The sequence below is a fragment of the Mytilus californianus genome, unplaced genomic scaffold (genome assembly GCF_021869535.1).
Source record: "Mytilus californianus isolate M0D057914Y unplaced genomic scaffold, xbMytCali1.0.p SCAF_2, whole genome shotgun sequence".
In the NCBI taxonomy this organism is placed as follows: domain Eukaryota; kingdom Metazoa; phylum Mollusca; class Bivalvia; order Mytilida; family Mytilidae; genus Mytilus; species Mytilus californianus.
The window spans coordinates 26,855,425-26,869,646 of record NW_026262668.1 but is presented as its reverse complement, the minus strand read 5'-3'; the positions used below and the strand labels follow the sequence as shown (position 1 = coordinate 26,869,646).

Below are 14,222 nucleotides of genomic sequence, written 5' to 3'. Positions count from 1 at the left end.
GCAGTAAACAGTAAATTGTTTTATGTCCTTGCTTAAGCTATTGGTTATTATGTTGGCACACCTCAATGTGTAGGTTTAGTTTATTGTGTTTTTTTTTAGTTTAAAGACATTCAATCAAGAGTGTTAAAGAGCGAGATTGTACGCTCGTAACAATATTTTTAATACCACCACATCTTATGCCTGTACCATGCCATGCTATATTGACTGTGTTCTGTTCGTTGTTGTCTTATTCTATTTTTAATATATACCACCATAAGTGTTTAGTATGACGATAAATTTTCACTTTTGTACTCGTACTAGGAACAACAAAATTATTTAAAATGTAAAAATATTACCGTACTCCATGTATACCTTACAACAACATTATTTTCATTTTCCTCTGTACGTTATTTTATTTGGCGGCATTTTGTCCAAGGTTATGGTTGTCTTTCTGATATTGTTAAACATCTAACCCCTTTGTTTTATTAATTTTGTATTTACATTGTGTCATAGATCAAATTTATTCGTTCAGTGTATGTTCACTTGTTCTTGTTAATATGTCTTTTGATTTAGTTAAGCCATTTCAAATGATATTTCATAGTGTGTCTTTCTGTGTTGTGATGTTACACTATTGTTTCAGGTAGGGTGAAGGTTGGCGCCTATTAACACGTTTAAACCCGCTGCATTTGTTTGCACCTGTCCTAAGTCAAGAACCTGATGTTCAGTGGTTCGTTTGTTTATGTGGTTCATAAGTGTTTCTCGTTCCTCTTTTTTTTATATAGATTAGACAGTTGGTTTTCCTGTTTGAATGGTTTTACACTAGACATTTTGGGGGCCCTTTATAGCTTGCTGTTCGGTGTGTGCCAAGGCTCCATATTGAAGGCCGTACTTTGACCTATAATGGTTTACTTTTACAAATTGTGACTTGGAGAGTTGTCTCATTGGCACTCATACCACATCTTTTTATATCTATTTATTCTGTTGAAATGTCTGCTTATTTTTCGAAACACTCGGTGTTGGTGGTTGATGTAGTCTGTGGTACTGTCCAGTAATATTTTGTTAAATGTTGATGTATGATTTATTGATATTGTTTACTACTGTTTTGTTCTTACTAGTTTTTTCGTTATCTTTCGTACCGTTATTTTATGTCGTGCATATTATTTTACATACAATTTATAAGTTCACGTTTCAAGATTTTAAAGGCGAGGTTTAATATAAAATAAAATATTTAAACCTAGTCAAATAGTCATAGGTCTGTCCAAAATCAATTACTTTGCTTGTCATATTATAATGGGATTTTTCATTTTAGGCAACAAAGCGTTGATGAGAAATCTTTGTTAAGTCGCTGATAAATGTATTATCTAAATTTAGAAGTTTACAATTTTTTATACACCAGTTAATCTTTTATTCAATAATATACTTCCTTTATACTATTTTCAGTTGCATTCAATCTGAAGTCGTCAGTATCGAAAGATTCTTTAATGAAAGTCATTTATTATTTTCTGCAGGTTAAAACGATTAGATCATGGCAACGTGTGTCATAAAGCACATGTCTTGTGGTAAATATTTACATCACTCAAGCGGCCGATCGAATCCAGGAAACGACGCATACTTAGTATAATACCAAAGAACACATGACCAAACGCATTTTACCTTTGATGTTGAAGATGATCATTGGGGATACATACGACACGAAGCCAGCGGTAAAGTAATACATCTGTATGGCGGCTTGTTGAACCCGGGAAACAATAAGCGGCTTGTTGAACCCGGGAAACAATAAGAATCTTGTCCTACAACCAGGATCGTCATGGAGACCCCCTTTTCTGTATCGATAGTGCAAATGTTGCCATTATGCACAAAGGAAGAAAGTTAGTTCATTCGAAAGGTGGAAACCACAATCCTAGAAAAGACACACGGGTTTGTCTTCATCAAGATCAACATTATAGAATGAAGTTTGAATGTGTATCTCCATACAATACAAGCGAAGAAGTTCTAGTTTATGGTGCATCAACCTTACTTGGAAAGTTGAAAAATATCGATATGATTATAGATCCGGCAGTGGAACACAAGTATACCTTCCAATACAAAGTTGGGAAATCCAAAACTGAGAGTACTAGTTATTCGTTGTCGGTTAATTGGGAATCGACAGCAGGTGTATCAGCTGGTATCGTGTCTGCATCGGTGTCACTATCTTTACCAGCTTGTTTCAAAGACCATCTGCTTCAACATGGTCGGAAGAGACAACAGTTACAGGTTGTTTTAACATTTATTGATTTAACATAACTTTTGTATAAAAAGAATAGCATATAATATAAGTTAACTTAAAAATAACAATAAAAAAACATCTATTGGACATGTATCTAGTAAGTTCATATTATGAGCTTTAGATTTATAATTTATAATTATATTCAATGATAAACAAAACTGTATATTTGAAAAGTTTTCAGCGGGGAATGTGAATCGTCACATTCTGTCCATAAATGACAAAAATACTGTATAACGTTTGTATGTCCGAAGCGCTTTCCTTGGTTTACCTTCATCAGGAACGCTTAAACCTTTAAATTTGAAAATACAGGGATGTATAAATACGTAGAAACGTTAGAAGCCAAAAGAGATTTTATAGGAATAGCAATATTCATCATATGTCAACTTTACTGGAGGGAGTTAAAACCATAGTTTCTTTATAATTTCTTAATTCATCAACGGGGATTTTTGAAAAAAATAAATGTCACTACCAAAGCATCAACAACTGAGCTTATGATAACCCTGCTGATTTAGTTCACTAGCAGTGGTATCAACCCAGCCAAAGTTAATGGAAAGATCGCTTAAAATATTTCGTGTGCCCAAAGCGCATTTCTGGATTTACCTTCATTAATGTGCACAATATCTCAATAAAACTGTGTTCTGGTTGAGAGGATTTTTTTAAAATAAAAATAAATGAACATGTCAGGAACCTCTGGCCTTTGTTAGTCTTGTATGTTTTTTTTAATTTTGGTTCATTTATATGTTTCGGAGCTTAGTGAGACGTCTATTTTCGCTGAACTAGTATACATTATTGTTAAGGAGCCACCTGAAGCCCGCCTCCGGGTGTGGGATTTTATCGCTGTGTTCAAGACCCATTGGTTGCCTTGGGCTGTTTTCTCTCTTTGGTCGGGTTGTTGTCTCTTTGACGCATTCCCCGTTTCCATTTTCAATTTTATGATGAGTTTCTTGAATACTATTTGGATACTCACTTATATTAAAGCCCTTTTTAAATCATGGAAGTAAGTAGCGAAAAACAATTAAATAAAAATGCATTTGATTATTTTAAAATTCATATCATACATTCATTTTTGCTTGTATACATGTAGTAATATTCCGTCGCCAGAGTGAAATGATGCTTTTTGTTTTCTCAAAACATGTGTCTTCAAATTATGTGCTTTGGATGAATAAAGTTGAAGAGGATGTTCACATTGCAATCATATTTTGTTCATCAAGCGTATTCATATAATTAACAATTTCCTAGTATGGTTATTAGACTGATGCAACACCACTCCCAAACGACTAAAGATCAAAATAAAGTTGAGGAAATTTCTTCCTCCATGATAAATGTGTTGTCCCTACAGACAAAGCACATGACGAAATCGTTTTATTTGTATATCACATCATAGATAGTGTTTAATAACCTGAGATCAACCCGGGTTTTGGTGGAGTTGGTATTGTTCAGTCTTTTAGTTTTCTTTCTGTTGTTTGTCTTTTAATCGTTTTTTGTAATGGCTTTGTCAGTTTGTCTTCGATTTATGAGTTTGAGTATCCGTTTAGTTTCTTTTGCCTCTTTCTCATAAAATATGAATTAAAATTCACCCTGAAACCCAATATTTACCCTAACACATTTACTAAAAAGAAAATCCTGGACAATCAGAGGTCAGTTTTGTGTTCCTTTTGAATCTTTGTTCAATAAATAACAAATAGCGGCACCAACTGTGCTCCTTTTTGACCTCTTCATTTGTTTTTTTATGAGTCCGACTTCATATAGGAGCTTCTCAATTGAAACGTAGTTGGTATTTACGGTCATTTATATAAACGTTACCTACACGCTCCGCTATATAGAGGATGACTTTTCACTAAATAACATAATGCGTTGTGACCTGCTTTGTTTATAAAAAAGAATGGCCTACGTGGATACTAGTTTCTTGTCTAAGGGAGGGATAAATCGTACTTTGTAAAAAAACAAACACTCTGATTCAAACAAAAAGTTCTCTGAAACTGACATTATCAAGATGCTTGATTCCTTGATTGGCAACATGTTTGTCACGTTTGGAGGACGTGTTTTTCAACAAACAATCGGCATTTCCATGGGAACCAACTGTGCTCCTCTTTTTGCCGACTTGTTCCTTTATTCATTTGACTTCATACAGGAACATTTTTGGAAGAACGAAAAGATGTTACCAGTATCCTTTAACCTCACATTCCGCTGTATAGATGATTTTCTCTCACTAAATAATTCAAAATTTGGTGACTATGTTGAACGCATTTATCCCATCGAATATGAGATAAAAGATACAACAGATACAGTTAAGTCTGCCTCAAATCTATACTTACATATAGAAATTGAAAATGATGGTGGGCTGAAAACAAAACTTTATTACAAAAGAGATAATTTCAGCTTCCCAATTGTGAACTTCCCATTTCTATGTAGCAACATTCAAGCAACACCTGCATACGGAGTATATATCTTCAAGTTAAAACGATATTCCAGGGCTTGTATCTCCTATCATGATTTCCTTGATAGAGGGTTGCTGCTCACAGGAAAGTTATAAAACCAAGAGTTCAAAGTGGTGAAGTTGTAATCATCCCTTCGTAAATTTTACGGACTCCGTCACGAGTTGGTTGACCGATATGAAATATCCGTTTCACAGATGACAACGGATATGTTCCATTAGTCGTAACTACAATCCCGTCCCCTTTTCCCCGAATGTGACCTACCGAATAAGACTTATCACCGGGTTTGTACCAACATGAGCAACACGCCGGGTGCCACATGTGGAGCATCATCTTTCTTTCCCTTTCAGAGCACCTGAGATCACCCAAAGATTTTGGTGGGGTTCGTGTTGCTCAGTCTTTGGTTTTCTATGTTGTGTTTTGTGTACTGTTGTTTGTTTGTCTTTTCTTTTTATCCATGGCGTTGTCAATTTATTTTCGACTTGTGAGTTTGGTTGTCCATTTGGTATCCTCCGTCTTTCTTTCTGTGATTATGTTGATCGCAAAAAAGGATATCACAGCTATAATAAAGGCTGCTTTCATATCTTAACTTAATTCTAAAAATTTACAAAATTTGGTTAGAACAAAAGTGCGTCTGGCGTCCCAAACTATTCGCTTGGTATCTTTCATAAGATTTGCATATGGAATATATATCACCCAGTGCTTTTCATTTTTTTAGTTCGGGTACTACTGATGGTTTTTTTTGTGGACGAAGCGCGCGTCTAGCGTGCAAATTGTAGACCTGGTGTCCTTCGATGAGGTTTATTGATTTGAAAATTCAGATATTTTGCGTTTCCTATCATGATTGCCGTGATAGAGGGATGCTGCTTATATGGAAATTATCATACCTAGAAGTTCAAGTGGTGAAATCATCCTTTCGAAAATTTTACGGACGCCATCACGAGTTGCTTCACCGTTATGGAATATCTGTCGTAACCACAATCCCGTGCTCTTTTCCTCGAACACTACCTATCGTATTAGACAAAGGTAAACTTATAATTAACTTAGAATTATTTCAACTTCGTTTGTATCGATATAAAATCCGTCTGTGAAAGACCAAATTTTAAAAGACGCTCACAATATTAAAAAATTAAGAAATTTTCAAAGATATTACACTATACAATAATCATGTTCCGGGACATTGATTGGATCATTGGTTCATTAGCTTCTTTGTAAGCATCAAGCTCTATCAAGGAAATCATTATTGGAAACACAAGCTCTGAAATATCCTATCAGTTTGGCAAAAAATACAACATATTCAAGCGCTCCTTCAATGTAGCTATATAGGAATGAAAAGTTCACAAAGGGAAAGCTAATATCATCCCTTGTGTTGTAATATGTTGTTCTCAATCGATCCTTATTATCAATTTCTAGATGTTATTCAGATATGAGACAGACTTGACAGTTAAAGTGGTATCCTCTATTTCATTTCGATGGGATACATGTGTTCAACTTAGTCACCAATCGTTGATTTAATTAGTGAGTGGACATCATCTATATAGCGGAACGGGAAGCTAAATAATATAGCTAGCTTCTTTTCATTCTTTTTAAGAAGGCCTATAGATAGTTTGCCTCATATAAATAAAGATAAAAAATGGCAGGAAGAGGGTCACATCTGGTTTCTATAGGAATGTCGATTGTTTGCTAAAAACACGCCCTTCAAACGTTACAAATATGTTGTCAATAAATAAAATTAGAACATCTTCATGTTGTCAGTTTCTGATAATTATTTCTTGAAACATAATTTTCTTTTTACAAACTATCATTTATCCCTTCGTTACACAAGATATTTGTACCTACGTTGGCTATCACTTTTATGAAACATAGTAGGACTAGTGCTTTTAATCCGTCTTTAAGTTTGAAATGGGGTATACAAGTGTAAAGGGCAGAGAAATCAAATATTTTTATACTATTGCAAGAGGAAAGAGACTTACAATGCAGATTGTACCCTTAACAGATAAATCTCGTAAGACTTTTTAGTATCCACATCTTATTTACACCGCCAGTTGAGAAGGTTGTTTCAATGGAGTTATATTTCCCGGCTTTGATTGGTCAAATTGATGGTAACAAGTTGAAATGAAGCACTTGGTAGATATTCGATCTTTTTCTCAATATTGACGCTGATAGACGAACTTTAACTAAAAAAATATGTCAGCCATGATGATTTCAGCAAAGCAATTGTCAAATTTCTATTTACAACAGTATCCCACCCTCTGCTCCATTGAATGGTGTTTACATATCTCAAATTGCGCTACCCTCGTGCATGTTCATACTTAACAGACTGCATTAACAGGATTCTCCTTACACATAAACTAATTCATCAAAATTTTCAGGAAAAGCAACTGAAAACGATACACAAGTTTAACGGTCACCATTACGAATTTGTAGAGTGATATGATGTGTGTGTGTGTCTCAACTCAAAGACGACATGTTTTGCGGTCTTTGATCTTTAGATCTTCAGATACCAGAATAGTCATCAGATCAGTAATTTAACCGATTGTGTCAAATTCCCGATTTTGACAAAATTAAAGTGAGTGTGGATTTGAATGACGGGTGATGCATGCAGAGGAGGAAATGTTATCCATCGACCCACCTCAAATTGTAGAAAATAAAACAACACTTTATAAATTGCATTACATCTCAATCGATTATCTGCAGGCGGATTCCCAGTTGAAATTAAACAAAAGAAATGGAACTTTTTGTTAGAGAAGGTAAAAAGGCCAAATAGGTATATTTGAATTGTTTGCATCTGTTTCTATGGGCTTTAAAAGTTTAATGAAAGTGCATAATTTAGGATTTTATGCATCTTATCTACGTGTTTTTACTTAAATTATAGTATGGAGCTTCGAGATATTTGTAGACTTTTGAATTATAGACACATTTTCATAAAACAGTCGATTGTGGTAGGTGCAAATACATCCAAACAAAGATAATAGATTGATCTTTTCAAACCATTAAGTTGCATCTCTGCCCCCGGCGATAGTTTTTTGGAAAAAAATCCTAAAATGGGCAATAATTTCACCGAAAAGAGAAAATCGAGTACACCTTTTTGTATTCGGGCGTGTTTCAGTTGACTTTTCTGTCTTCAAAAAGTATAAAGCAAAAATATTTGATACATCATCTCGCTTCAGATTCTATCATTTTTATATATTTAGGCTACAGGTTGATTTAATAACATTAAAAATTCACAGTACTAAGAAATGAAATATATGGGTCAACTGAAATACCTTTCTAATGAGTCATAACAACAGAGTAGGTGTGTTCGAATAACAATTTTTTACTAAAAATACTTGACGACAGACTTTACAACTGGATCTTTAAAATGCATAACTTAAAAAACTTTTTTTTGTGTGTTATCTAAAGTTATTAGTCTTCAACCTCTAAAACTATTTAGTCTGCCCTTCCACGACATATTTAATTAGAATTTTTTTGATGTTTTTGAACTTTCGAAAACTACCCCTGACAACCGATCAGACAATAGTTTTAAGTTGACTAAAAAATGCAGAAAAGTATATTAAACGATGCTCAAAAGGTAGAGGATGCATTTGTCTTTTAAAATACAACTGGCATATAAGGATCGTTATGGTGCTATATGGATAAATATATCGGTTTTCAAGAGCTAAATTGGAAGCGCATCATCCCTACAATAGCTTCCATTTTTCCGATTAGATTGAAAATTAGGTGGCGTAATGGGGAGATAATTTTGACGAAGTAAAATCCTGACTGTCTGGATTAATCTTCATCAGGAACGCTCAACTCAACTCCGAATATTTGAAAGCTAAGGATGTATAAGAACCGAAACATTAAAAGAGCTATATGACTAAAAAGGACCTAAAATACATGTTATAGCCGAATCCATCTATGGTTTCCTTAGTCTAAGGGAGTTAAACCCTTAGTTTCTGAAAAATTATTAATTTATAAACGGACAATTTGAGAAAGGTTTGTTATAGAACAGGTGAGTACCGAAGTACTGATAACTGACTAAGACATTCGAATTTATAATCAAATGCCCCATCAGTTTCTTCCATAAGTATTAAGCTTGAAACTCAATTATTTGTTATTAATATTTAAGATTACAATTAAAGGGTGTACATATGTGGATGACTGAGAGCCCACCAGCAGCAGTATTGACACAGGGATAGTTAGAACTAATATAAATAGAAATATGATACCTAAATTAGATCGTAGAGTACGTGTTTCTCATTAAAAAATGTGTAAAAGTTTTTTGACAATATAAACTGACAGTCCAGCACAAGCGATACCGATGCAGTGGCATTAGAATAAAAGATCAGAGAAATTGTGATAATATATTTTTATTTTGCATCCTGCTTTTTGAAAAGAAAAAAAAACTAGTTACAACAGAACGTTATCTGAATTAGGTATTGACAATTCAACATATACCCCCACGACACTTATAATGGAGGAAATCCTGGATCAGCATAGGTCTGTTCTATGTTCCTTTGGATTTTCAACCAAAGATGAATAACTGGATCTTCCATCACTGTATTGGATATTCAAACTACATAAGTGTCCTGACGAACAGCGTTATATTGCTGGGTCTTTCAAGTGCTCCACGAAACTTCTTTCTAAATTATTCCAAAGATCTTTTAGAATACATACAATCTAAGTCTCTTTCATCTTGCAAAAGTATTAAAACATTTGACTTTTTTTCATTTTACAAAAGTACTCCCCATTCCAAACTTAAAGACAAATTGAAAAAGTTGGTCCTGCTTTGTTTCATAAAAATATGGCCAACGTAGATACAAGTATCTTGTCTTAGGGAGGTATAAATCGTAATGTCTTGATTGACAACTATTTGTAACGTTTAGAGGACGTGTAAACCAACAATCGACTTTCCCATGGGAACCAACTGTGCTCCTCTTCTTGTCGAATTGTTCCTTTATTCATATTAGGATGACTTCATACAGGAACTTCTTATTAAGAAAGAAAAGAAGTTAGCAGTATCTTTTAACTTTACTTTCCGTTATATAGATGATGTTCTCTCACTAAATAATTCAAAATTTGGTGACTATGTTGAACTCAACTATCCCATCGAACTTGAGATAAAGGATACAACAGATACAGTTGAGTCTGCCTCATATCTTGACTTACTTCTAGAAATTGACAATGAGGGCCGGTTGAAACAAAACTTTACGACAAAATGGATGATTTCAGCTTCCCAATTGGGGACTTTCCATTTCAATGTAGCAAATTCCAGGGCTTGTATTTCCTATCAAAATTTCCTTAATAGAGGGTTGCTGCTCACAAGGAAGCTATTTAACCAAGAGTTCCAAGTGGTGAAGTTAAAATCGTCCCTTTGTAAATCATGTAAATTTTACGGACGCCATCATGAGTTGGTTAACCGTTATGGAATATACGTTCACAGATAATAACGGAAATGTTCCAATTATCGTAAAAACAATCCCGTCCCTCTTTCCCCAAATGTGACCTATCGACGGGAGCCACATGTGAAGCAGGATCTGCCTACCCTTCCGGAGCACCTGCGATCATTCCCAGTTTTTGGTGGGGTTCGTTTTGTTCAGTCTTTAGTTGTTAGTTTTCTATGTTGTGTTTTGTGTACTTCTGTTTTTCTGTTGGTCTTTTTTTTTTAGCCATGACGTTGTCAGTTTTTTTATTTTTGACTTATGAGTTTGAATGTCCCTTTGGAATCTTTCGCCTCTCATTTTTATCATTACAAAATGCCGTGCAATTCAAAGAAATTTGATTATTTTTATTTACAAGTATTATAAGATCTATATTGTTAAAAGAAGAACACAAGTCATAATTAATTCCATGGTCTTATCATCATCCTGGCTTTCTTCAAGGATTTATATACACCCCATGTCATGCCATAACCTCCTTGTACAATTGGACCAGTCAGGTAACTGTCGAAACAGCAAATATACCAGTAGCCTCCATTATATAAAGCAGGACAACCAGCACACATTGGGTAAAGATAATTGTCATTGTCAAATGTAGCAAAGTGCATAGTGTTATGATTGATCATAAAATCACCTATAAAATAAGAAATCTGATTTGTATATCAATCACGTGCATCCGTGAAGACGAAAGCAACATGCATATTTGAAGAATGATATATGCTAAGGATTTTTACCCATGGAAGAGATTTCCTTAGCTGTATTTAGAAATAAGAAGATGTGGTATGAGTGCCAATGAGACAACTCTCCATCCAAGTCACAATTTGTAAAAGTAAACCATTATAGGTCAAAGTACGGCCTTAAACACGGAGCCTTGGCTCACACCGAACACCAAGCTATAAAGGGCTGGAAAAATGACTAGTGTAAAACGATTCAAACAGGAAAACCAACTGTCTAATCTATTAAAAAAACGAGAAACGAGAAACACTTATGTACCACATCAACAAACGACAACCTCTGAACATCAGGTTCCTGACTTAGGACAGGTGCAAACAAATGCAGCGGGTTTAAACGTTTTAATAGGCGCCAACCTTCACCCTACCTTAAACAATAGTGTAACATCACAACAAAGAAAGACACACTATAAAATATCAATTGAAATGACTTAACTCAATCAAAAGACATATTAACAAAAACAAGTGAACATACACTGAACGAATAAATTTGATCTATGACACAATGTAAATAAAAAATTAATAAAACAAGGGGGTTAGATGTAAAACAATATCAGAAAGACAACCATAACCTTGGACAAAATGCCGCCTATAAAATAGCGTACACAGGTAAATAAAAAATAATTTTGTTGTAAGGTATACATTGAGTACGGAAATCATTTTTACAAAATAAACAATTTTATTGTTCCTAATACGAGAACAAAAGTGAAAATTTATCGTCATACTAAACACTTATCAAAGGTGGTATATATTAAAAATAGTGAGACTATGTAACACTGAATAAGTAAACATTAAATAACAAAAATACATTACAAATTGTATTAACAGGTCAAATTAACACGAAAATACGATTTGAGAGTACTCACAGTTACTGAAAGCTAGTTAAAAGCCAAAAACAATTAATAATAAAAAAATCATGCATCAGAGACTAAAATCAACTAAAACACATCCCAGGGATTTAGTGTTTTAAAGTCATGGACAGTCAAAGTAGACATGACTTGTGCAATGCCAAAATAAAAGTTTCGACAGGCAGTAGGATGGTAAGAGTTAACATATTAATAAATCTGTATAATGTCATATATAGAGTAATCCCTATATAGAAAATGAACGTGGATGTGTATTTATACATCCCCAAAAAACGTTTGAAAAGAATACAAATTTAGTTCTGTTTTAATTTGCTGATGACAAAATCGATATTTTGCCAATGTAAACTATATTCAAAGATCTAATTACAACATTGGTAAGATAACCTTTACTTATAAGTTTGTTTACAGGTTCGATGCGTTTACACGGATCACATAGTGATTTCCGCGCTTTTAGTAAAATATTACCGTAAAATTTAGGTACAGCCAAATTTACTAATCAAATCTTTGTATCTATGAAAGAATTTAGTAAAAGTTTTAAACAATTTATGGTAACAAAATCCCTGACTTAATAATTTACCAGTGATGCATTGATTACGTTCGTTCAAATCTTTGACATCAGTACACAGACGGGCATAACGAACGAGTTGGAATATATAAACACCGTATGATGGAGCCAAAGGAACATCCCCGTTTAAAAAGGGAAAATTAACAATAGGGAATGAAAAATCGTCTCTTTTGTCGTAAATTATAGTATAGAGTTTCCCTTTAAAAATTGAAATGTCTAAATCTAGAATAGGACAACTACTGCTGTTTATGTTAGATTTATTTAAAGTAAGTTCCTTTGGGTAAATTTTTGTTGTATATTTAGAGAACTCTGGATTATTTAACGAAAACATATCATCAAGATAACGGTAGGTATTTTTGAATGTATCAACCAAATGTAACAATGACCTGTCTTTACTGAGTTTGGTCATAAACTGAGATTCATAGCAATACAGGAATAAATCTGCTATTAAAAGGGCGCAGTGCCCATAGGAAAACCTACTACCTGTCGATACATTTTATCGCCGAAACGTACATATGTGTTGTGCAGGAAAAAATTTAAAGCTTCAATCATATCTTCATATTTCCAGTAAGTGTATCAAGCATACTTTCCTTTTTCGTTACAGAAAAAGGCTTTAAACGAGATACAGCAAATAAATTTGCAATTAGATTTTTCAAAAGACCATTTTATTAAATACGAAAACTTTTTCTTGATAAGATTGTGTGGAAGTGTAGTGTAGAGAGTAGAAAAATCATAATTGTCAACAGAATTAAAAGGACCATCAAAAGCACGTATCTAAAACCTCTAATGAATTGTTAACACTTCAAAAATTATTAATACCATTGTTTTCAAAAGTTTTATTACAATAGTTTATAACAAGTTCTTTGATAGTAGTAAAGGAGGTAGTTAGAAGCACTGACAGATTAGTAGTAGAACACTTACTAGATGCGGAAGTGAAACGGAATTTAATTCACTATTTTCTGAATAAGGAAATGCCTGTACCAAATCAGGAATATGACATTTATTTTCCATTCGTTTGATGTGTTTGAGCTTTTGATTCTGCCATTTGATAAGGGACTTTCCGATTTAAATTTTCCTTGGAGTTCGGTATTTTTGTTACTTTACTTTAAGGTCCATGCAGTTAAACGTCTACTCCTCTAATGCCATTTTATAGAACAATATCTGAACGTAAACAAACTGTTTTGCTGGAATCAGTAATTACTAACGCAATAAAATCGCAACACTACCTTCACACAGTATTTGCATTGAGCATATGGGGAAATGCGTATGAAAGGTTGAAAAGATCAGATTTATTTGTGTGTGTCTCTGTCCTGTATGTTCTCCCATTTATTTGTATTGTAGTCCTGTCATGTAATCTTGTCATTGTAATGTTATATTTAACATTGCCATAAAAGCGGGAGGTTTAACTAGCCACAAAACCAGGTTCAACCCACCATTTTGTCTTAAAATGTCCTGTACCAAGTCAGGAAAATGGCCATTTTTATATTATAGTTCGTTTCTGTGTGTGTTGCATTTTAGTGTTGGGTTTCTGTTGTGTCGTTGTTCTCCTCTTATATTTGATGTGTTTCCCTCAGTTTTAGTTTGTAACCCGGATTTGTTTTTTTCTGAATCGATTTATGAATTTCGAATAGCGGTATACTACTGTTGCCTTATAGGATAGGTTCATAATACAACCAGCACATGTTTTTCGCACATGAAATGACAACATGTGAGGCATGTGAGGCAAATTTCAAAATTTAATAAAAAGGTGTGTTTTTTTTTATCGCAACCCCTCCCAATATCAAAATGTATGATGTTTGCAATCCTTTTTGATTGAAGATAAATCAGGAACATTCAATTCATTTTGAGAACTAATTAAGAAAAACTAGTATATCTAAATTTCTTGTATAATTCGACATGCCCACAGAATTGAAGTACAGACTTCCTTCCAAATCTTGTTATCACATGTCAGGGACACGTG

At 33.8% G+C, this 14,222-nt stretch overlaps 1 pseudogene; it reads left to right on the top strand.

Moving 5' to 3' along the window:
- Positions 1-1,504: 1,504 nt before the first annotated feature.
- Positions 1,505-2,252, top strand: LOC127728927 (galactose-binding lectin-like; annotated as a pseudogene).
- The last annotated feature ends 11,970 nt before the right edge of the window (positions 2,253-14,222 follow it).